The sequence below is a fragment of the Trichosurus vulpecula genome, chromosome 7 (assembly GCF_011100635.1).
Source record: "Trichosurus vulpecula isolate mTriVul1 chromosome 7, mTriVul1.pri, whole genome shotgun sequence".
NCBI lineage: Eukaryota > Metazoa > Chordata > Mammalia > Diprotodontia > Phalangeridae > Trichosurus > Trichosurus vulpecula.
Genome location: NC_050579.1, coordinates 79,427,185 through 79,450,924, shown reverse-complemented (window position 1 = coordinate 79,450,924; position 23,740 = coordinate 79,427,185). Strand labels below are relative to the sequence as shown.

At 39.4% G+C, this 23,740-nt stretch overlaps 1 protein-coding gene across 2 annotated transcripts in view; it reads right to left on the bottom strand.

Annotated features, from left to right (window-relative positions):
* The window catches only part of LOC118856333 (rho GTPase-activating protein 29-like), a 76,208-nt gene extending 52,869 nt beyond the window's left edge, over positions 1-23,339 (bottom strand). Inside the window, exon 1 of one of the 2 annotated variants that reach the window (XM_036766593.1) lies at positions 23,125-23,339. The gene's annotated coding sequence lies outside the window, so the exon portion shown is untranslated. Of the gene's footprint in view, positions 1-6,530; positions 6,654-23,124 lie in introns of those variants that run through there. The other variant, XM_036766594.1, reaches the window with a different exon arrangement.
* Between the last annotated feature and the right edge of the window lie 401 nt (positions 23,340-23,740).

Genomic DNA, 23,740 nt, shown 5'->3' with positions numbered 1-23,740 from the left:
TTATGGAGGACACATTAAATAAGGGGACAATTCTTATGTGTCTCGTATACAGAGGTAGCTTATTTACTTTTTAAACTCATCACCAAATAACTTCAAGAAACATGAAGATGTCAGATGCAGAGATGAGGATATAAGAAGAATTTGGCATGCAAAATGACTGTCACTTTTTCATTAAGAAAATATCTGTAGGACATATTGACCCATCAACTTACAGATCTCATGGATAATTCTGCTGCATGAGAACAATCTATTCCTGAAAACACAGAGCAGAGGTCACACTAGAATTCTGCCAGCAATACAGGACCTGCTTTGTGCTATTCCTTCTTATTCACTGCTCTCTTTCAAGACACGTTCTTCAAAAAGCCAGATCATAATATAGAGGGTGATATGCCATGGAAAAAAGGGTTTGGTATCTGGCTCTTATTAATGAAAGTATTATCATATAAGGCATGCTGAATTCCTACACACATGTATGTGTACGTGTATATATGTATATATACCTATGCACACATATTCATATAGATATTCAATTTTTTTCAAATGACTAACTTGATTATTCCTCTATTAAATATATATGCACATTTCAGTGCATATACACCTAATGCATATTCAAACATGCATATGCACAGCTATTTAGTTCTTCAAATTTAATTAAGGCAAAAACAATTATCTATAATTTAAATAATTAGGCATCATAGCTGGCCTTGAAGCCAAGAAGACTTAGATTCAAGTCCTAACTCTGACACATGGACACCGTTAATCTGGGCAAGATTAAGTTTAAGACAACTACAGAGTTCAAAACAGATATTAATATGCGCTAGTAGAGGAGGTTCCTTCACCTGGACATTTCCTATACCAATGAAATAGGTGATCCAGTCATTGTCCTTATCCACAAATTAGTGTCATGGCTAAGAGAATATATGAAAATTTTCTAAGTTTAAAGTATCTGAAAAATTCTGTGGTAATAAACTTGAAGTAGAGCAGTATAAGGAAAAAATTGAATGAGAACAAAGTTCTAGTTTATTTGCCACTAAGTACCTATGTAACCTTGGCTAGGTCCTACAACCTCCTTAAGTCTCAGCTGTTCATCTACGAAATGAGGATCTGAACTAAAGAATTTCATAATGTATTTGCTTGGAAACTAATAGAGACACAGGAAAGTACAAATCATTAGTAGAATGAAGGGAAATTCACTTTTTAAGAATTGTAAGATAAACCAGATGTGAAACTATATTATAAAGCAGTAATCATCAAAACTATCTGGTACTGTGATTTAGACATAAAGGGGGATACCATAAGCAAATTAGAAGAGCAAGGAATAGTCTACCTGTAAAATCTAAGGAGAAGGGAAGAATTCATGTCCGAACAAGAGACAGCATTACGAAATGTAAAAAGATAATTTTGATTATATCAAATTAAAAAGCTTTTGTACAAACAAAACCAATGCAACCAAGATTAAAAGGAAAGCAGAAAGCTGAGAAATAATCTTTATAGAAACTGTCTCTGATAAAGGCCTCATTTCTCAAATATATAGAGAAATGAGTCAAATTTATAAGAATATAAGCCATTCCCAACTGAAAAATGGTCAGTTTTCAAATGAAGAAATTCAAGCTATCTATAGTCATATGAAGAGGTGCTCTAAATCACTTTTGATTAGAGAAATGTAAATTAAAACAAATCTGAGGTACCAATCAGATTGGCTAATATGACAAAAAAAGTAAAATGATAAACATTGGATATGGGAAAACTGGGATAGTAATGCACTGCTGGTGGAGTTGTGAACTGATCCAAGCATTCTGGAGAGTAATTTGGAACCATGCCCAAAGGGCTATAAAACCGTGCATCTGTATCCCAAAGAGATCATAAAAAAGGGGGAAGTATCTACATGTGCAAAAATATTTCTAGCTGCCCTTTTCACAGTAGCAAAGGGATGTCCATCAATTGGGGAATGACTGAACAAGTTGTGGTATATGAATGTAATGGAATACAATAAGAAATGATGAGTAGGCAGATTTCAGAAAAACCTGAAAGATTTGTACCAATGGATATGAAGTGAAATGAGCAGAACCAGGAAAACATTGTACACAGTAATAGCAACACTGTATGATGATCAACTTCTCAGCAACACAATGATCCAAGACAATTATAAAGGACTCATGATGGAAAATGTTATCCACATCTAGATAAAGAACTAATGACTCTGAATGCAGATCAAAGCAAACTTTTTTTCACTTAATTTTTTGTGTTTTTTTTTCCTTTTGGTGTGTTTCTTCTTTCACAACAGTGACTAATATGGAAATATGTTTTACATAATTGCACATATATAACCTGCATCAAACTGCTTACCATTTTAAGAGGGGAGGAGAGGAAGGAAGAAAAATATGGAACTCAAATCTTGTGAAAATGAATGCTAAGAACTGTCTTAATATATAATGGGAGGAGGGGGATAAAATACCACTAAAAAAGAAAGAAAAAAATAATTATAGGAAAATTATATTTTAAAATAAAATGTAACAGCTCATAAAAACTTTGAAAAATTCCAATTTCACAGTCATTACCTGGAGATTTTTTTCTTCATTCAGTGCTGATTATATGTAACCCTTAGCTTATTTCAAAACTTTACAAAAATACAGCTAAAGTAGACATTATAATATCCTATCCCACTGCTTTCAGAAATCCACTAACAGGCTCATAGATTATTAAGAGGAAAGAGACCATGAAAGTCATTGATTCTAACCAGCCACTCGACTGATGGGGAAGCTGTGGCCTAAAAAAGTTACATATTTGCCCAAGGTCATAAAGGTAAGCAGCAGAGCTAGTAATCAAATCCAAGTCATAGGTCATCCAAACCCAAATCTAAATGCTCTTTCTATTCTATGAAAATGTTGTCTGAAGGAAGGTCAAAAAGAATACTTAAAAAGTCAGAAAACCTGTACTCTAGTAAAAGCTTTGGCACTAGTTGGATAACTTTGTAACTTAACCACTTTGGGACTGGTTTCCTCATCTATAAAAGAAAGCAACTAAACAAAATGATCTCTAAATTATCTTCTACCACTATGACTGTATCGTATCAGAATTTTTCTCCCACTTCCTTTATTAATCCTAGAAATGAAGCTGTAGTTCTAAGAAAAAGAAGTAACCCTTTTTGACTTCATTCTTCTTATTTATAAATGCTTCAGTAACTATGACAAAGGCTTTTCTTCACATTCCTAAATGTTACAATATATTTTTAAGAGACTACTACAAACAAAAAGAATTTTGCCTTTAGATCTTGTAATCATTTAAGGAGAAAAACAACAATCAAAGCAAAACTTTCGCATTATAAAGAATTTTTGAGCTGGTATTAATTTTTTAACTATTACTTAAACTATTAAGTGAAATTAAATAAACCAAACTTTCATTCAAGTGACATACACTTTACCAATCAGTTCCCATTATTTTGATTTTGCTTAAGGCTCTCACACACAAACATTTTTGTGGGCACCTAAACAAAAGTTTTCAGTAGGTAACTAAAACAAAAAGAGTACTGGTTAGAGGCCAAATTAGAATTCCTTTGTGAAAGGGAAATTTTTCATTAGTAAAGTAACAGAAGAAAAATAAATGTGTAAATCAAGTACCTTACTCCAGGTACTTCTTTTCAAATTCAGGAGAACAAAAACAATTTTAAAACTGAATCTGAGTGCGTGTGTGTGTGTGTGTGTGTGTGTGCATGCGCGCGCATGCATACATGTTTGAGTGTGTACATATATACATACACATACCACACACACATATATGTGAAATCTACCACTACTATCACTTGTTTGGGAGGTGATGTCATCACTTCCAAGTGAATTGGATTTAAGTGAGGCAGGGCTGTAAGTAAAATCACCAGCCTCACTCTCTCCTCAGAAGCCATCTGGATCCAGTGACAGATGTAGTGGGGAGACCTTTTTAAGCTAAGGTCTTTCCCAGGTCTCAGTTTGTCTGAGGCAACGCCCATTCACTATCGATTATAAACAAGTAAATAAGCAAATGTAGCAGTGGCACCCATATTTTTAACAGCACTTTTCCCTTTCACTCATCTCTTCACTTACTGTATACAATTAAATAATACAATTAAAATTTTAAACAATTAAACATCAGCTACAAGTGTTATAATATCATATTTACTTACTACTGATATACATTTAAGTATCTAGGTATGAACGCCTAAGCATATATTCAGAAATATGTCAAAGCTTGTAAACCCATTTCTCTAATATTTTACTTAAACTTCTTAGTTTGCTAAAGAGGCTTAAATCAGAGACAAACTAATAGAAATCTGACAAATATAATACACTTTGTGAGGCCTTTAAAAATTAGGCTAGAGAAATCTCCGCCTTTCAAATTCATACAGTGAGACAAAACAACAGCAGTAATGACCCTAAAAAAGACATCCACAGGGGCAAATAAGAAATGTAAAAGGCTCTTATACCGAAAGATACAAAGACTCCATCTACAAAGCAGCCTTGCTTTCGGGAACATCGGCACCAACTCTAAACGTGCACACTCTTTCCCCAGGACATCCTGACTAAACACAATGGCTACAAATAACAATGAATTATAGTCACTGTTTCCAAGCTATCTATAGACAAAAACTGCCCTATCAAAATGAAGTTTAGTGGCTTTTGTAAACAACCTACTGAAAATACACACATGGTGATTGGGCAAAATTGTTAAATCCACACCAGCTATATTAGTAACTATTATTTTTTCCTATCATAAATCAGCTTGATTTTTTCCATGTTCCAGATCAAGATATCAAATAACCATATAAATACATGCCTAAAGTTCATAAGACAAAAAAAGCAAATTCATTAGTTTCCCATCTATGTTTCTATTCATAAGGACAGAATCATCTTATGCCTTCTATTATGGTGACCAACACTTACCCTCCAACTATTACCTTGTATTGATTTTCCAGGTATCTACCTATACCTACATGTTGGCTCTTTAAGGGCTGGGATGATTCTCTTTTGTCTTTGTGGTGTCTAGGAAAACGTCCAAACCCAGTTAATACGTTTATTCATTAAGACATGAATTCAAGGGATAGGATCCAATTCAAGCCAATGCATACTCTGCAATCAAAGAAGCATTTATAAAGTGGTAGAAATAAAACAGAATTCCAAATAGTGAAAGTGTACTCATTTTTCTTCTTAGCCATAGATATTACCTTCGTACACGTGCATGAGAGGTCCTAAAAATAACTGTCCATATTTCTGAAACCAGGAAACCACTAACGTTAGCCAACAACGAAGTTATTGCTCCTTATACATATTCTATTATAGTCGTATCATACAGATGTTACAAAGCAGGATAGCGCAAAGCTGACATTACCAATGCCCTAATGAGGCTCTTTCAAAACACAAAAGGTAACTTCAATAAATGTTGTGTTTAAGATTCTACTCCCCCACCCTCCATTTTATCCGTTTTTAAGTACCCACACACTACTAAATACAGTGGCTGCCTGCTTCATTAATAATATCTGTGATATGTAATATATAATTTAAAAATTCCAAAGGGTTTAATGCATTTTTATCAAAAGAATATCTTTTCCAATGAAAAATACTGTATACCCCCAAAAAATCTATCTACAATTTCAAAATACTTAATGTATCTCTGCCTCAAGTTTTTCACCACACCAATCCATCCTAAATTCTGTAACTGTTCTTAAGTGTAATGGTTCAGATTCCCCAGGAGCTTCCTTTTGCTTCTAGGATCAAATATCAGTTCTTCTCCCTTCACTCTAAGGTACACACATGATGACCACCTGGAGGCTCTGTACGCCCTCACTAGACATCCCCCATGTCTCTGAAATGAGCTCTTCCCTTACTTCTGCCTCTTTAAGAGGCTGTTCAAGCCCCATCTTCTGCAGAAAGCTTTTCCTGATTCCACCCAACTGCCAGTACACTCCCTTCCAAAGTATTTTTGTGTACAAAAGTTGTATTTATTCACTTTCTTTTTTTTTTTTTGGCAGGGCAATTGGGGTTAAGTGACTTGCCCAAGGTCACACAATACCTGTCAATTGTCTGAGGCTGAATTTGAACTCAGGTCCTCCTGACTCCAAGGCTGGTGCCCTACTCACTTCGCCACCTAGCTGCCCCATATTTATTCACTTTCTACTTGGGCGGCATACGTTCTTGGGGCATATATCTCCTATTAGAATGTCACCTCCTTGCAAGATGGGACAATTTCATTTTTTTTATTTGTATCCCCACTGGCACGCAGTAGGAGCTTAACAAAGATGCTCTAATTTTCATGAGCAGGTTTTTTTTTTGTTTCCATGCAAAGAAGCTTAAATTGTAAGAGCAAAATTCTCCATTTTACTTGATTTCAGGCAGATACTTTTAGTATTTAAGAACATTAAGCATTATGTTATTTAGACATTTAGCACTGCTAGCAGTTTTCTTATAAGGTATATGGTCTTCTGAGAAGAATATTATTAATTTTATCATGAAGCAAAATAATATGTGCATATTTTCAGTTTTATCAGACCATAAATCTCTTACCTTTCACTTTTGCAATAACTATTCCTGCAGCATTAAGAATATCAGCTGAGTTGGGGTTTGTTTTTTATGGCCTGAAGATCTCAGCAGCTCGCCAAGACTTTCGTGAACTACATTGTGCAGACAAGCTTGACTTTCTGAAAAAAAAATATTTGCTATGATATGAAAGAAAAAACTGAGTAAAAACACGGTAATTTTTTCTGAAGTTTAAATTATATATATTAAATAAGCAAAACTATTTGGATGCATATTAAAGATGAAACTTCGGTCTCTTGAAAAATCATTACCATTTTAATTTACTGCTGCAATGAAATATAATCTATCCTCTACTAAAATACAAATCCAATGCCTCAATGTGGCAGGAAGGTATACCACATAGATTGTCCAAAAGTCTTAGTGCAGTTTTAATAGGGGTATGGTATGCAGTACAATGGAGCACAAGCTCTATCGGATATCCTAGGAAGTGGAAAGGCTTCAAAAAGTAGGGGCCAAGAGAAAAGGCCACAGAATCACTAAAGCGATCTTAATGGACATCTAGTCCTACTCATGTAAATAAAAATTCCTAAATCACAGTAAGCAGTAATTTATCCCAGTTTTGGGGGGCTTTTTGGTTTTTAGAGCCCTCTAATTAAGGTAAATCCATTACTTCTAGAGAGCCCCTTTCCACTCTGAGAAGAGCTAATTGTTAGGAAGTTTTTCATTACTTAAACAAAACAAAAACTCAATTTTGTTTCAATAACTTTCATTCCCTGTTCTTAGTTCTGCTCTATCAGGTCACGACAGCCCCTCAAACATGTGGAAGCAGTTAGTATATATATGCTTTCCCTGGCCTATGTTTTTCCTGGTCCCATATCCCATATCCTTTGGTTGATCATTCTAACCTGTCTCGTCTAGCTGAATACTGCTTTTATAATCTAGCACATTACCCATCCCTCCCTGTTCTGTATCATCTGCACATCTGATCAATATGCCATCTTCATAGTCATCCAAGTATTTGCACAGTGCATGGCACACTTTAGGTGCTTAATAAATGTTAACTGATTGATTCACTGGGCCAGATCTAAAAAAAAGTTTAGATCCAGGGGTTGGGTCTTCTCATATTTTCTTTGGGGCCAAGCTTATTTTTTTGTTATTTTGAAACAATAACTTACTGTTTTGTGATTATATTCTTTCCATTTACACTGTTGTAGTCACTGTATAAGTTGTTTTCTTGGCTTTTTTTCATTTCTATAAGTTCATGTCTTTCCTTGCTTCCTTAGAGTCATCATATTTGTCCTTTCTTACTGCACAGTAATATTCTATTACATTCAAGTACCATACTATTTAGTCATTCCTAAATCTACGGGCATTGACTTCATCTCCAATGTTTTAACGCCACAAGATGTGCTGCTGTGGATATTCTGGTTACAACACAGTCAAATGTACAAACACATTTGTATATATGATAGCCTTTCTTATCAATGACGTCCTTGGGGTATATGCCTAGAAGTGGAATCACGAGGCTAAAGAATACTAACAACTGGATCCTTGGGCCTACACATATGTAAACATCTTCTCCAACACAAAAAAACAAACCCTCGCACCCTACCAAAATCGCATGCTGTCATCCTATATTGCTCTTCCTTATCACTGTCAGGCTCTCAGAAGAAGTTCACTACACTCACTGCCTCAATTGCCTCTTTACTTCTCAATCTACTGAGTCTGGATTCCAATCTCATCACTCAAATGAAGCTGTTCTCTCTCAAGTTAAAAACCATCTTTTAATGGCCAACTCTAGCAGCCTTTTCTCAATCCTTCTGTTTCTTGACTTGCTTTGCAGCATGGAACTATGCTGCACACCACTTCTCCTGGAATGCTCTCTCCTCTGGGGTTTTGGTCCTCTTCCTGCCTTTCTGACTACTCCTTCTCAATCCCCTTTGCTGGGTATCATCATCCATATTCTATCTAAAAACGATGGGTATTCCCTAAGGATCTTTCCTGGGGCCTCTTCTCATTCTATACTTTCTTAGCCATGCCATCAACTCAGATGGGTTTAATTATTTTTATGCTGTTTACTCCCAGATCTATATATCCACCTCTAATCCCATGATATTATGCATCATCCACAGTGATTAAAGACTTAGCATGGTGTTCCACACGTAATCGTTATGTAGTATTTGTTGAATTGATTTCAGGGTAGTTCTATATCAAAAAAGATGCAATTCTTTCATGGAGAGGGACATATGTCTAGTGGTCTTACATTTATGAACATGTATATAAAGGACCTATGTGTATGAATAGCCAAAATTATCCTGCCTCAGAAGCCTTGATTCACCATTCCTTAGCCTATTTTAATTCCCTCCTAAGCCCTCCCCACCACCAGCACCAATAGAAAGCAATTATGCTCCTTGAGGGCAGGGACTGTTTAGTTTTTGCCTTTGTACACAAGAGTACCAACAAAATGCCTAGCATCCATTAGGTGCTTCATAAATGCTTGTTTCAGGTATACTGTTAAAAATGAAATACTATTCCTAAGCTATAGTGTTATTCACCAATAGAAAGTTGAAGAGTTTACAAATTTGAAAATAGATCTAAAAATGTAACCTTTTCCCAAATATTTTAAAAGCTCATTAGAAAACATGAACAAAAGTTCACGAATAAAAACATGAACAAAAAAGTTCAAGAACAAAAGGGACAATAATCCTAACCTACTAATAATTTGTAGAAATTTAGAAGGTGACAAGCTATTCAGAGCTGAAGGATTATGTACATAAAATGTATTACAGCACAGTTTTCATAACTATAGTATTAGTATAGTATAGTATTAGTCACTCAGAAAATACTAATGGGTAAAATACCTCTTAATGGTCAAAACTCACCCATATTCTCAATTCACTTAAATATTTATTAAGCATCTATTAAATTAAGAAACTATAAAAATTATCCTGAGAATCCATGTCAGAGGACTGCTTTACAAGTGATATCGCTAGAATGAGATTCTTCAGGAATATCCTTTGGATGATATCCAAAGAAAAAAATAATTTAACACCTCTGAGGCTATTTCTTTATCTGTACAATGGGAATAGCATTTGTACTACAAACCTCACAGAGTTGTTCTGAGTTTCAAATAAAGGACTATATACACAGACATATTTTTAAAATATATACATGAGGTTAGAATCCTCAAGTTAGACTTGCCTACAACAAAGACCACTGTAGAATAAATTTAAAAGATGCACTGATGCATTAAAATTCAATTGAGTTTCAATTTCATTTGCATACACAAAAAATATCTTCATACTTCAAAATCTGTTGTCCATTTGTTTCACTTAGGTCCGACTCTTGGTGACCCCTTTTGGAGTTTTCTTGGCAAAGATACTGGAGTGGTTTGCCATTTCCTTCTTCAGCTCATTTTACAAATGAGGAAATTGAGGCACACAGGGTTTAGTGATTTGACGAGGGTCACACAGCTAGGAAGTGTCTGCAGCTGGATTTGATCTCAAGGTCTTCCTGACTCCAGGCTTGGCATGCTGTCTACTGCACCACCTAGCTACTCACTACAAAATCTATAGAATAACACATTAAAAGATTGAGTTTACTAAAAAAAGTCTTTCACCATTTGAATTACAATTCGTCCTCAATCAAAAAAAATGAAAATCTCATTTTTTTCCAAGTTCTTTGTATATTTAATTTCCCTTTAAGATGGAAATCTAAGTTTCAATCTTTTCTGAATTTCACCACTGAGGTCATTCATTTTTTGTTTGGTCCAGCTTATCAAGTGAAAACAGATTAGTGAGCTCTACTTTCTGGCTCTTAAGAGCTAACACACAATGCTGCAATGTTTAGATTGCAAACACTTCATGGATATCTTTAAATAAATAAGAAAGCCATGGCATTTTCCTTGACTTTTCAAAATGATAATACTTACACTGACTTTTAATTCGGCTTACACGCTCTGAAACGGAAAGCTGCTATCAGTCTTCACAAAAATGTAAGAATGAAGTGAGAAAGAACTTTAAAACTACTGAAGATCTATAAGGGAGCAACCTAACTAACTATATTAATTATGCAGGAAGCAGAAGAATTGAACTAGACTAGGTAGGAACAAACCTGGTTATAGACCAGGCTTGACACTAAATTAGCTGGGTGGCCTACAAGTTCTAGACCGGGTTGGGTGCTCAATGAGGTAAGCGGCCTAGATCAAGTCACTTCACTTCTATGGGTCCCACCATCACTACTACCACTACCTACCACCACAACAACTAAGACTTATGCTGTACCTACTATGTGTCAAGCACTGTGCTAAAAGCTTTACAATTATTATCTCTTAATTCTCACTATTATAAAGAAACCGAGGCAGGCAGAAATGAAGTGACTCACACAGGGTCACATAGCTAGTGAGTATCTGAGGTTGGATTTGAACTCAAATCCTCCTGAGTGCCAAGCCCAAAACTCTGTGCACTGTACACCTAACCCCATCCTTTTAAAAAGACAGTTAATGCTACTAGGTCATTCTTCAGGTGCCCCTATAGCACTGTCTTGAGCTAACATCTTCTGACTTCTCAGCTTTCATCTATTGTATGGAACTTTCTTTATCCAGTATACCCTGTAAGAGGGCCTTTAGTCACTGTGGATGATGCAGGCAGGATACAATGACAAGAACCCTGGAAGTGTTAAAGATAGGCATTAGAAATACATAAAGCCTAACATGAAAACTAGGGAAGGGAGAGAAGTCATTAATGACTAGGGAGGAATCAGGCAAGTCTTCAGGCTTGGATGGTGGGTTTTAAAGGAGAAGGAAGAATTCAAGGGAGTCCATTCCAACACAGGAAACAATATGAGCAAAAACAGAGTTGGGAAAGAGCAGGGTTTGTTCTGGGGACAGAGGTTTCTAGAGCATACAGAAGAAGTAACATGAAATAAAACTGGTAAAGTTGGGGGGCACCTGTGGGCCTTGAATACCAGGCTATCCACTAAAGAATTTCTAGAAGGAATAATTTTTTTCCTTTTGCTTCACAATTGCCATGGTCAAAGATTTCAGGAGTTCTGAGACAATCTTCTGTTCATAGGACTCTCTACAGACTAGTCCTCAACAAAGACAAGTAATATACATTGGCAGTCAACCCCACTTGGTTTGGTTTCCTAATTGTTTAAGTGCTGATCACATAATTAAGAGGGGAGAAGTAGATGAAGAGAAGGCAAGAAGGAATAGTTCACATTCACAACGCATTTTGATATTTACAAAAGCACTTTACTCACTCAGCAGGGAAATAGGCCTGGCAACAACGTGAAGGCTAAAGTGGAGGAGTGGCTGATCCTGAAAAGAACAGTCAGAGCATTACTGTAATAGTTGGGAGTATAAAAAGGAGAGAAAAAGGAGGGTCTTTAGGCTGATGGTACTGAGAGGAGGAAAAGGATTTAGCAGGGAGACAACAGCTGAACAGATCAGAGAGATAAGAAAAAATGAGGTAAAAAATAAATTAAGGTTTGAATAAGATTCCATCATCTGAAATAATGAAGTCAGTTTACTGAATGAAAAAAAGGTCAGAAGAATGAACAGATTTGGAGAGAAGATAACAGGGAATGTGTTTGAGAGTCCAATTTTGTCTTATGACATCCCACTTCAAATTCAATGTTTGCTGAAACCAACATTCCTATTATATATAATTCATTTCCTAAAGCAACGGTTTCCATATTGGTGCTTACGCAATATAAATTCCTTAACGAAGGCATATTGAAAAATCTGAACTTTATTATTAGGAAATAAGTTCAAGTACATTTTGAAGACAAAAATCATAAATATCTAAAGCATTATCAACTATATAAAATTAATTTGGGAAACCAGATACCACCTAAAAGCTTTTCATTAATTAAAGTTAGCTAGACAGAACCACTGAAATATGCAATAATATACACCAAAGGTAGTCACTAACCACAAACTTGAATTAGTAGTTATACTGCAAATGTATTCATCTACTGTGTTGTAATTAAACTTTAAGCACATGCATAATTGAGTGCTTCGGCATTTCAACATAAGATGCAAAATTCACCCTGTAATTATTCATAATATGCTTTAATGATACTGGATAGAGATCTAAAACTGCAGACTCCACATCTGCTACAAGCATAAAAAGACTACATTAGCAACCTTTTGCTGAAAATAAGTCACGTAAGAATTCCTACATAACCACTCCTAACAAAGGACACTCTTAATCGCCCAAATCAATTTGTCCACATATAAATTTCAAGAATTGGAGTCGGGGCAGCTAGGTGGTGCAGTGAAAATCCAGCCTCAGACACCTGACACGCTTGCTATAGTCCTCTATGCCTGGCCTGTTCTCCCTTCTCATCTCTGACTACTGACTTCCCTGGCTTCCTTTAAGTCTCAACTAAAATCCCATCTTCCAAAGGAAGCTCTTACCTACTCCTCTTAATTCTAATGCCTTCCTTCTTTTAATTATTTCCAATTTAGGGGCAGCTAGGTGGCGCAGTGAGTAGAGCACCTGGGCCTGGAGTCAGGAGGACCTGAGTTCAAATGCGGACAAATCAGACACTTGACACATGTACTAGCTGTGTGACCTTAGGCAAGTCACTTAACCCCAACTGCCCTGCCTCCAAAAAAAAAATGGAGTCAACCAAAGTACAGCCTATTAGAATAACATGTGCAACATATCCTTGAAAAAAAATCAGTAGAAAGGAACACATATGTATTCAGAAATAAGTTTACCAACACGTTTTATCCTAAGAAATGCATTCCAGATGTCAGGGTTCTACCAAGACCGTTGACAAAAACTACCACCATAAAAATACACATTAAAAAAGATCCTAGCTAAAAAAGTAGAACAATTTCCTAAGTTGTATCAAAGATTCAATATTTATCCTGTGTATTTGGCAAATCTTTACTTCTACAGCAATAATTTTACCTGCCGAACATGAAATATTCACTAAAATGTCTAATTTTACAATCTGAACAAAAATATGAATTGAATAATCACAGAATGTTACACCTAGTCCAACCACTTTGTGTAAGAGATGAGAAAACTGATACCCCAAATAGCAGCTGTGTGATTTTCCCCAAAGTAAGTTAATAAAAAACAAAGACTAGAATCCAGGTCCGACTCCAGACTACAAGCACTCTTTCCACTACATTATGCTTTATTATATGACTGAAATTTAATTCATTCAGACTCAAGATGACAATTAATCCACATATTTGTTCTAAATGTAAAGACGTGTGTGTATAATATAAAGACTTTCTAACTAAACTGCAAATAAATTCATATTTCCAAAGTCCAATTCTTTTGAATTTGCTTCCATGCTAGCTCTCCTTCCAACTTCTTCCCTTTTATGTTGCAGGAGTACAATTACTAAGACTGGGCCCCTGGGTTTCTCTCAACCTGCCAAATGAAAGCAATGTATTTTTCCAAATGGGAGAGGATGATTGCCACCAAACATGATTTCAGTTTGTGCAGAAATAGAGTCTACAAGTAATGTTTTTATTTTTTTAAAAACAATTTTTAATATTTGTTGTTTGGGATTTTTTAAACTTTTTCTTTCAAATTCTATCCCTCTTTTCCTCCCCTCTCCCCTGCCTGAAATGGCAAGCAATCTAATACAGGATATGTGTGTGTGTCTATTTTTTGTATATATCTATATGTATGTGACTGTATATATGAATGTATGTATATGTATATGCAATCATGTAAAACATTTCCATATTAGTTATTTTGGGGAAGAAACGCTGAATAAAACAAAAAAAATAAAGAAAGAAAAAGAAAAGCAGTATGCTTCGGTCTGTATTCAGATGCCATCAGTTCTTTCTCTGGAGGTGGACAGCATTTTTCATCATGAATCCTTCATGATTTTCAAACTGACAACTATCTACTTATCGCTAGACTAAAAGACTAAAATATTTCAAATAAAATGAAAAAGTAACTAACACTGTGAAAATGAGGGATCCCTTCTGTCAAAGGTGGAGAAAAAGATAAAATATAAGGTGACGGACACTCTGCTGCTCCCTGACAGGATGTAGCAACAATCTGGCTAGCAGCACTGTGGCTGTGTAAAACCAGCAATAACCAGCACACACAAGGCTGCTAACACAAAGTTCTTTTGATCTGCTTTACTAAGGAAAGTAACTTTAAGGGGTTAACAATCTCACTTTAATCACACATACAAATATGACTCACATAGTTTAAAAGGAAAAGCCAGCAACCTGAACTTCAGAGCAAATACAAACATACATTATAAACATAACAACTCACAATTCAGTTACCAAAGAACTAATGGATCTAGGAGAGAGGGGCAGTTACTATGGCTTTCTCGGAGTCCCACCAGTCTTCCAGTGACCGAGAGCCCCAAACCAAACATTCTGGGTTTTTTCCAAGGCAGGTGGGGCAGGGGGAGGGGGAGGCTCTTAACAACAGCTGCCCAGAGTCTCCACATCAACACTCCTCCACCAGTGAGAGCCCCAGAAAAAATGGTAACTTCTGAGTTTTTATACTCTGTTCAGGGCTAGAAGGATTCACACCTTGCAAAAGGGTGTGAGTCTGGGGCTTGTCTGGAGCTTTGCAACTAGTTAAACTTAATCAAAAGCACTTCATTAATTTAGCATTCTAAAAAAAGTCCCACCTTAATTACCAATACACAGGAGAACAAAACATTAAAGTGCCTTTTCATGAGATGTTCAGAGATTGCCACTTCACTATCAAATCTAAACTGAAACCACAGATTATTACATGATGTCCCCAAACTCAAATGGTACATATGCTAGGTTGATGGGGCTAGAAATCAAATACATCACCTGATATTTGCATATTACTTTTAATTTTCAAAGCATTTTGGACATCATCTCATTTGATTCTCACAATAATACTGTGAGGTAGGGAAAGGTTCAGAAGTACACCATAAATTGAAAATCATTATCAAAGTTAAAATCTAAGATGCATCTTAAAAAATTTTCCCATTATTCAGAAGATAACGTTGTCTGCTCTCAGTATAAAATACATACTGTGTTACAAGAAATGCCCTATCAAAAAACTCCACAGGATCTCATCACAAGATGTCCTGAACCCCATGGCCGTGAAACTAATTCACAGGTTTTGCCAAAAGAATTATTCCTCAAAGATATACACTGCATGTTTTCCTTGGAGAGGCATTAAAAAACAAAACAAAAACGACTCAACCTTTCATAGTCAAAAGTAACAGGAATGGCTAATAATTTTTATGCTGATAAACTCCAACCAAAGGCTTCACTGAGAAAAGAGGCTGGTGACTGCACAGCTCTCCCTCATTTAAATCCAATTCACTTGCATGTCATGCCATCATCACTTCCCTGATGTCAGGGTCTTCTTTGAGAACTTGAGAACGTAAGACAACTATCTACACATAAAATGAGACAACAGACCTAAGTCCCTCTCCCTCCATCCCTCCTCCCTTTTTCCAGCACTCTCAGAGATCCTGCTCCCCTCATAAAACACGGCATCCATGGCCACCCCTGTCCTAATTCCATAACACACTCATTCTGGAGGGGGGAACACTTCTTGTGTCTTCAAGGCTTTCCCTTTGCCCCCATCACTCAGCAAGGCTTCCTCTTCTGAGGTTTGTCTTCCCCAGATTTATCACCCAATCAAGAATCTAAGAGTAATTTATCAGCTAGAGATCCAGCTTCAACTGGCACATCTGATCACCTTTCCTCCATCTTCACCCTTGCTGACTATGGCCTCTAAGGCTGTTAACCATCCTTTTTTCCTCCTGATTTTAGTGACACTGCTATGCCCTGGCTATCCTCCTACCTCTCTGAGTGTACTTTTGCATTCACCAACAATGATTCAATGCCCACCTGATGACCCCAAAGTGTGGCTGTAACCCCATGGCTCTATTAAGGGCCATCTATTCTTCTCTCTTTACAATCTCTCACTTGTTGACTTCATTAGTTCTTATTAGTTCAATTATCATCTGTGTAGATAACTGGGCAGCTAAGTGCTGGCCTGGAGTCAGGAAGACCTGAGCTCAAAACAAGCCTAAACCACTTCCTAGCTGTGTGACCCTGGACAAGTCATTTAATCCTGTCTGCCTCAGTTTCCTCACCTGTAAAAATCAGCTAGAGAAGGAAATGGCAATTTTAACCTCATTTTACAGATGAAGGAACTGCTCTACAGAAGGAAGGTAAGTGGCATGCTCAGAGTCACATAACTAGTAAAAATATGAGGTTGGATTTCAACTCAAGTCCTCCTGAATTCAAGTCCACCAACCTATCCACTATATCACATTATGTTTCCTCACAAAACCATCTCTCTTTCTGCTGAGGTTACCATCATTCTTATGAGTCAGAAGATGGTCCCAAACTGGGCACTATCCTTGACTCCTTACTCTTCTCATCCCACACATCCAATCACTTGCCAAATCTTATCCATTCTCATCCCAAAATCTCTCATAGCCACTTTCCTCTCACGCCCACCTCCCTAATTCAGGTTCTCAACATCTCTCACCTAGTCTATCCTAATGACCTTCTAAATCTTCAAATCCTTTTTTTTTTTTTGCTCTAATCCATCTTCTACTCAGCTACTAAAGTGATTTTCTTAGAGCACACAACTGACCATGTCACTCTCCTATTCTATTCTCTGACTTCAGTGGCTCTCTTTTGCCTGTAGATTGAGACAGAAATGCTGTTTGTCTTTGAAAGCCCTTTGCACAACCAGACTCCGGCCTTTCCATTACTACACCCTAATAGTCCAGTCAAACTGGCCTTTGTGCTGTTCCTCACATACAATATTCCATCCCCATGCCTTTCAATTGGCTCTCCCCATGCCTGGAATGAGCACCCTCCTCACCTCTGGCTTTTAAAACCTCTTGTCTCTTTCAATGTTCTGCTAAACAACACATTCTCCTTGAAGTTTTCCTGATTCCCCAGTTTTAGTGCCTTTTCTTCAAAATTATGTTATCTATATTTGTAAATTTTTTATGTTATGTATTTGCCAACGAAGAGTAAGCCCTTTGAGAGCTAGAATGGTTTTATTTTTATCTTTGTATTTCTACTACATAGCAGTGCCTAGCACATTCTAGGGAACTGATAAATGGCTTGCCGATTGCTTTTAGGAGTATATTTTCCCTGCAAAATGCCTAATTTTTCCCAAGACAAATTTCCTGGGATAAATCTTTAGAGTCATTTCTATCCTTCTGTGTAAAGATTAAAACCTATGACTATTCTTTAATATAAGAAAATGGAGAGCTTAACTGAAACAAGTCTAATTTGGGAAGAAGAAAGTAAATCAAATTTGATTATCTTGGACAATTTCTAACACTATGAGAAACTGAATCTAGGCTAAAATGCAAACAATGTGTTTTTGAATTGTAAAGCCATTAGTCTATTAACAACCAATGAACTGAGTTAAAGTTAACTTTAAAATATCAAACTATAAATCCCTCTCTATCTGAAACAGGCACTGTTCTTGAGTAAGGAAGCAAAGCACCCAAGAATCACAACTACCACTTCACATAAACATAGATCACGTTAAAAAAAAAGTAGTAATAAAGCACACTAAATAACAGAAGAGAAATTCTGTTACTAACAGTCCTAGCTACACATAAGCATAACTAGTTACAGATTTGGTTTTCTATTCCTGGGGTACTTCTAAGACAAAATAGCTGGTACATGTCTTCTGAGAGCATAGCTTCTTTCAAACAGAACAACAATTCTGCAAGCCTCCTGGCATCACTGACCAACTGCCTGATGTACTCCGGGATCAATAATGGTGCGGTTACAGCAATTTGGATTGGAATTTATGCAGTTCAAAGAGCTGCTCTTGGTGCAGTGCACCATTCCCTAGTTTCCAGAATTAGGAAGAACAAAAAGATTTCATAGAATTAGGCAAATGATAATCCACTTGCTGCTTCCCCTGTTCTGCCACAATATCTCAGTTATTGCAATGCTTCTGAAACCCATTTAGTAAGTCTATAAGGTAAGAGAAAACAAAAATCCTTTAAGAAAAAAGAAGACAATTATTAAGTACATGGGAATATAATAAATATTATTAGGTTCTCATTACTTTATTCCTGAGAATAAGAAAACAGTCTGGGAGAAGGCATGGTTGCCTTTCAGGGCAGCACCTCAAGCCTTAATGGTGAACTTTAAAGTAACCTTATTTTTTCCACAACATCTACCTGTGAATAATCAATTCGTTTAAATTGTCCTTGAAGACTTTTATCTTTAACCTGTACAACTTTGTGGGTAGAAATTTCTCTAAGTTTATCCACAGTAAAATGTGCTCTTTTATCTTAAACCCTTTCAAGCTCAGGAATGCCCTTTAATCTATATTTCCTAAAATGGTGAGTATATCCATGTTCACCATACATTGCTCAAATAATGAATGTATAACATTCCTCCCTTTAGACTTCATCTTTCCAGAATGAAGAGCCTTTATTTTGGATCTATGTTCTAAAATAAAAATGATGTAAATTTGTTCCAATTTTATGGGGTCATTAATTTGCTTAATTTGGTAAAAATCAATAAAATCATGTTAGCCATCAAAAGCACTGTTAACTCCCACAGTTAGATCTCCTAGGATCACATTCTCAGATATCCCTAAAGGGGAGACAGAAATGAGATGAGAAAGAGATGAGAAAAGCAACCAGAGTTGGACCAAGTAAATAGAGCAGAGATTCATGCTAGAGGTAACACAAGTTTGAGGATGTTGAAGAACTGATATATACAAGGTGTCTGAAAAAGAAAGTACCAAAAACATGAAAAAAAAATCTCAAACCTTATTAATATCCAAAAAAAGGCAAGTAAGAGTACATTAATAATGGATCTCTATGCAAACTCTCCTTTCTGTACAAAATCACCCATTCCAGTCATCTCTACCAGAATCAAGGCCACTGTAGCACTGGCCATCATCCTCGTTCTCCTCCCACAGAGTCTTGGATTCTAGAGCTGCCATGCTTGACTCCACACCAGCTCATTCACTTGCTGGCCATTTCCAAACTAGGAATACTCCAACCCCACTCTCAGCTTTCAGGCTGTCCTTTATGGGTTGGTCTCCCCCCATAAAAATGTAAACTCCTTGGGTGCAGGATTGTCTGCCTTGTCTGTATTTTTATCTCCAGCATTTAGCACAGCTCCAAGGAAGAGTTTTAAAAAGTTTTACCCTTGATTTCTTCATCAAAATCATTCAAGTTCCTTGAAAGAAAACCCTATTTAAAGTCTCCTGGACAATAAACATGGCACAAGGAATAAAAGTGGGAGAGGCATGCTCATGAAAGCTATTTCCCTCTCTGATGAAGACACAACCTCTTTCCTTCACCCTCTGTACTTCCATCAGTTGCCAAATCTTGTTCCTATGACATCTCTATGGCCCAACCTCCCCTTCTCATCTCACCACTCTAGCTCAAGTTCCCATCACCTCTCACCTCCCCTTTGGTCTTCCTGCCTCAAGTCTCCCCTCACTCTACTCCCTCTTCCAAACAGACACCAAAACGATTTTCCTAAAGCTCAGCTCGAACCACGTCACTCTTCTACTCCAAGCCAAGCTGGCCTCTTGACTGTTGCTCAAATAGCCCTCCATTTCTGGTGCTTTTGCCCTGGCTACTTCCCCTGCCTGAAACATTCTCCCTCCTTATCTCCACCTCTTGGAACCCCTTGCTTTCTTTCAAAGCTCTGCTGAAGTGCCACCTTCTACATGAGGTCTCTCCTGATGCTTTCAATGGTAGTGCTCTTCCTCCCTAATCTACCCTGGATTCACTTTGTCCATATCCTGTAAAGACTCATGCATGTATAGGTTGTCACTGCCATTTAGAATAGGACCTCCTTGAGGACAAGGACCATTTCTCTTCTCTTTCTCTCCCCTGGGCTTAGGACGATGCCTGGCACATGGCAGGACTCACGGCCCAGGGTCACACACCAAGTTACTAGTATCAGATACGGTATTCAATCCAGCTTTCTCCTAGCATCTGGCCTTAACAGCAAACTAAGAGAAAGACTGAAAAACTTGGGACTTGATGTACTTTCCTGTATGAATATTCACCAGTGCAGTTTCTTAACTGAAAATTGAGTTTCCACAGGAAATTACAATTATAAAAATATTTCCACATTAAACTGGTACATGTTTTTATGCTAACTCTCCTATTGCTTCACTTCAAAGCCAAAGTATTTGTAGATTATGAAGAAAAAATACAGAAATGATGACCACCACTTTCAGAGACCTACCAAAGAGCTCCCAGGTGAAGTCTGAGCTGTGCAAACAGACAACTGAACAAAAAACATTTGTGCAACTCTCCCAAAATCTGCATGGAACCCTTTTCACCCCCCAGCCCTTATAGCTAACCAAAATATTACTGCTATCTTTTCTGTAATGTTGTAACTTTTAAATCAAACATCTGTTATTTCTCTATTTACATGCTGTCTCCTTCATCAGAAGGCATGCCCTTAGAGAACTGAGATTGTTGTTCCCTTTCTTGGGAGCCCCAGAGTTTTAGCAAAGTACCTGGCACAGAGTTAAGTGATTCCTAAATGTTTGTTGATTGGCTGAATGCAGATATCAAAAGTGTATTACAGATGCAAAAATGCCTTATTACAGACCTGCAATTGGAGAATTTTGAACTAGAAGAAACTTTAGCTCAGGCTATTCACTCTCTCAGATGAGAAAACTAAGGTGGGACCAGGGGAGACTGACTTAACAAAGGTCATTCAACCGCCAGCAGGCACAGAAAGCCAAGGTTTGAACTAGGGCCTCGGACTCCAAATCCAGGGCTCTGGACACCACACTAGGAGAATACTAACTTCACCTGAGGCAGTGTGGTTCAATGGGGAGGACAAAGGCTCTAGTCTAGGGCCAAAGATTCAAATCCCGATTCTGATACGAAGAGTATGATAAGAATTTGTGTAAATCACTTAAACTGCTCTGTGCCCCACTTCCACCTCCGAGCAAAACGGAACGGACAATCTCAAGTCCCTTTCAGCTCTGATCTTACGGATGGCTTTTCCTACAACATTCTAGCTATGGCTTGCGTCACAAGTATTTCTCCCACAAAAAAATAAAAATAAAAAACACCCAGGTACTTTAGAATGGAAATATTTCAATTTAAGAAATCAACCGATGCTGTAAAACGGCCCAATATCGACATCTATACACCTCCATCTCAATTTTTTCCTCAGAAAAAAAAAAAAAAGAAAAAATACGCCTGTGATTTCAGAAACCTGCTCTTTCAACACATTTTTGCGGCGAAGTAGGTTCTTACTACGTGAGATACGCGAGACAGTCTCAGCAGTAGCGGGGGGGGGGGGGCTATCACTAGCTGTCTTCCTCCCCCCACTTCCCCCCAAATATAAAATAATCCAAAATGCACAGCCCCAAAACGTTTCGGTCCAGGATACCCGGCACGCTGAGGTGCCTTTCCACGTCACCGGGACCGAAGCGGCTCTTCCAAAGCGATTTTAAAGCAGAGCTGGGTCTCCCGGGACCGGCCCCCCACCACTGCCGCCAGGGCGACGGGAGCTGCTCACGTTTTTCCCGGGAGGAAGCTCCCGAGCCCCACCCACGACTCCGGCGAATTCGGAATCTCTCCAATTTCTAACTAGCCGGCGGCCAGGGGCTCCAGCCTCACTCCGAGCCGCGGCCAAGCGGCCACACAGCTCATTCCACAGCCCAGAATGGAAATGGAGCTGGGAGGGCAGCAAGCGGGCTTCAGGAAACACAAACAGGAGGGCGGGGGGAGGGGGAGAGGAAGGAAAGAGTGGGGCAGGGAAGGAGGGAAGAGAAGAGGCTTGAAAGGAGGGGGCAGAGGAAGAAAGGAGAGGGGAGAGAGAGAGACACGGGAGAAAGAGGAAAGGAAGAAGGGAGGAAGAAAGGAAGGAGGGGAAAAAGGAAAAGGGAGGGAAGGAAGGAAAAAGTAAGGAAAGGAGAGAAGGAGGAAGGAAGGAGGGAGAAAGCAGAGAAAGGGAGAAGGGAAGGGGATGCAGCAGACGCCTCTCCCGTCCCAGGCTCCACAGGTAACAGGACGGCCCAGGGGCTGGGGCGAGGGTTCCAGGTCACTACCGTACTCAGGAAACGCGCGAGGAAAGAGAAACGGGCGCACGAGGCCCCGCAGGATCCGCTGGGTTTGCCCGATGGACTTCTACCAGAGCCCCCAACTCCACCCCCACCCCAGCCCCCTTCCCCACCCCCACGTCCCGCAGCGAGCGCGGGGCCCCGACTTCTCGTTCCCGGACCAGAGAGGCCGGGAGAAGCGGCGGGCAGGGGACACTGCCGGCCGAGGGGCCCGGGGACGCCCGGGGTGGGGAGGGTCGCCCGGCCTCTGGTCCGAGAGGTTGAAGCCGGGGAGAGGAGAGGGAGGGCGGCTGTGCCGCGAGCGGCGGCCAACGGCGCCTCTAAGGCCAGCCGGTCCCACACCGGCTGCCCCGTCCAGTCCGGTACCGTCCCGTCGCGGGAAGCTCCGCACGGGCCGAGCCGAGAAGGACGACCCCGGGACGAGCTCCCCGAGGGCTCGGCGGAGGCCCGCACAGCTCACCCGGGGGCCTCCACCCTAGCTCAGCCCCGGACCCCGAGCCTGGGGGATGGGACCTGAGGAGGGGGCTGGGTGGGGCCACAGCCGCGGCGGAGGAAGGCTGGCCCGCGACACTCACCGGGGGAGCGGCGGGTGCGCAGGGCGAACATCGAGGTCCTCGCGGGTCGTGGATGTGTCCCGTAGCCCACCGTCCACGGAGAAGAAACCGCTCTCCCTGAGCCGGATCCAGCACAGCAGTCGTGACCCTTACTGCCGCCTCCACAACCGACTGAGGAGGCTGCCCTGGCTCCCCGCCCCTGACCCTCGAGCGGCGGCCGCCCCGCCCCCATCCAGCCTCCCGCTCCGCACGTGGTCCGCCCCCGGAGCTCGCCGATTGGCTGGGACCAGAAGGGGGCGGGACTTAGGCTCCCCAGTGGAACAGGTGGAGGGAGGGGAGACTTGGTTGTCCCGTAACTCCAGCTTCTCCCCAAGTTCATTTTGCTTGCAGGGAAGCTTATGCTTGAGGCTTTGAGCAGGTTTAGAACTGGCCTTAATGTAGCCGGTTGTGAAGTGCTCCGTGCCGTCTCCGGCCCACCGGGGAGCTTGCTAGCTTAGCGCAGACTCGCAAACCCACAACCTCCCGGCAGCCTAGATTCCTTTAGTGGCCCGCTGCTGCTGTGGTCCAGGGGCCGAGTGCTTCGTGATAAAAATGTTTCCTCCAAGTATAGATTGGTCAGGATGTTGGGGAGAACCAG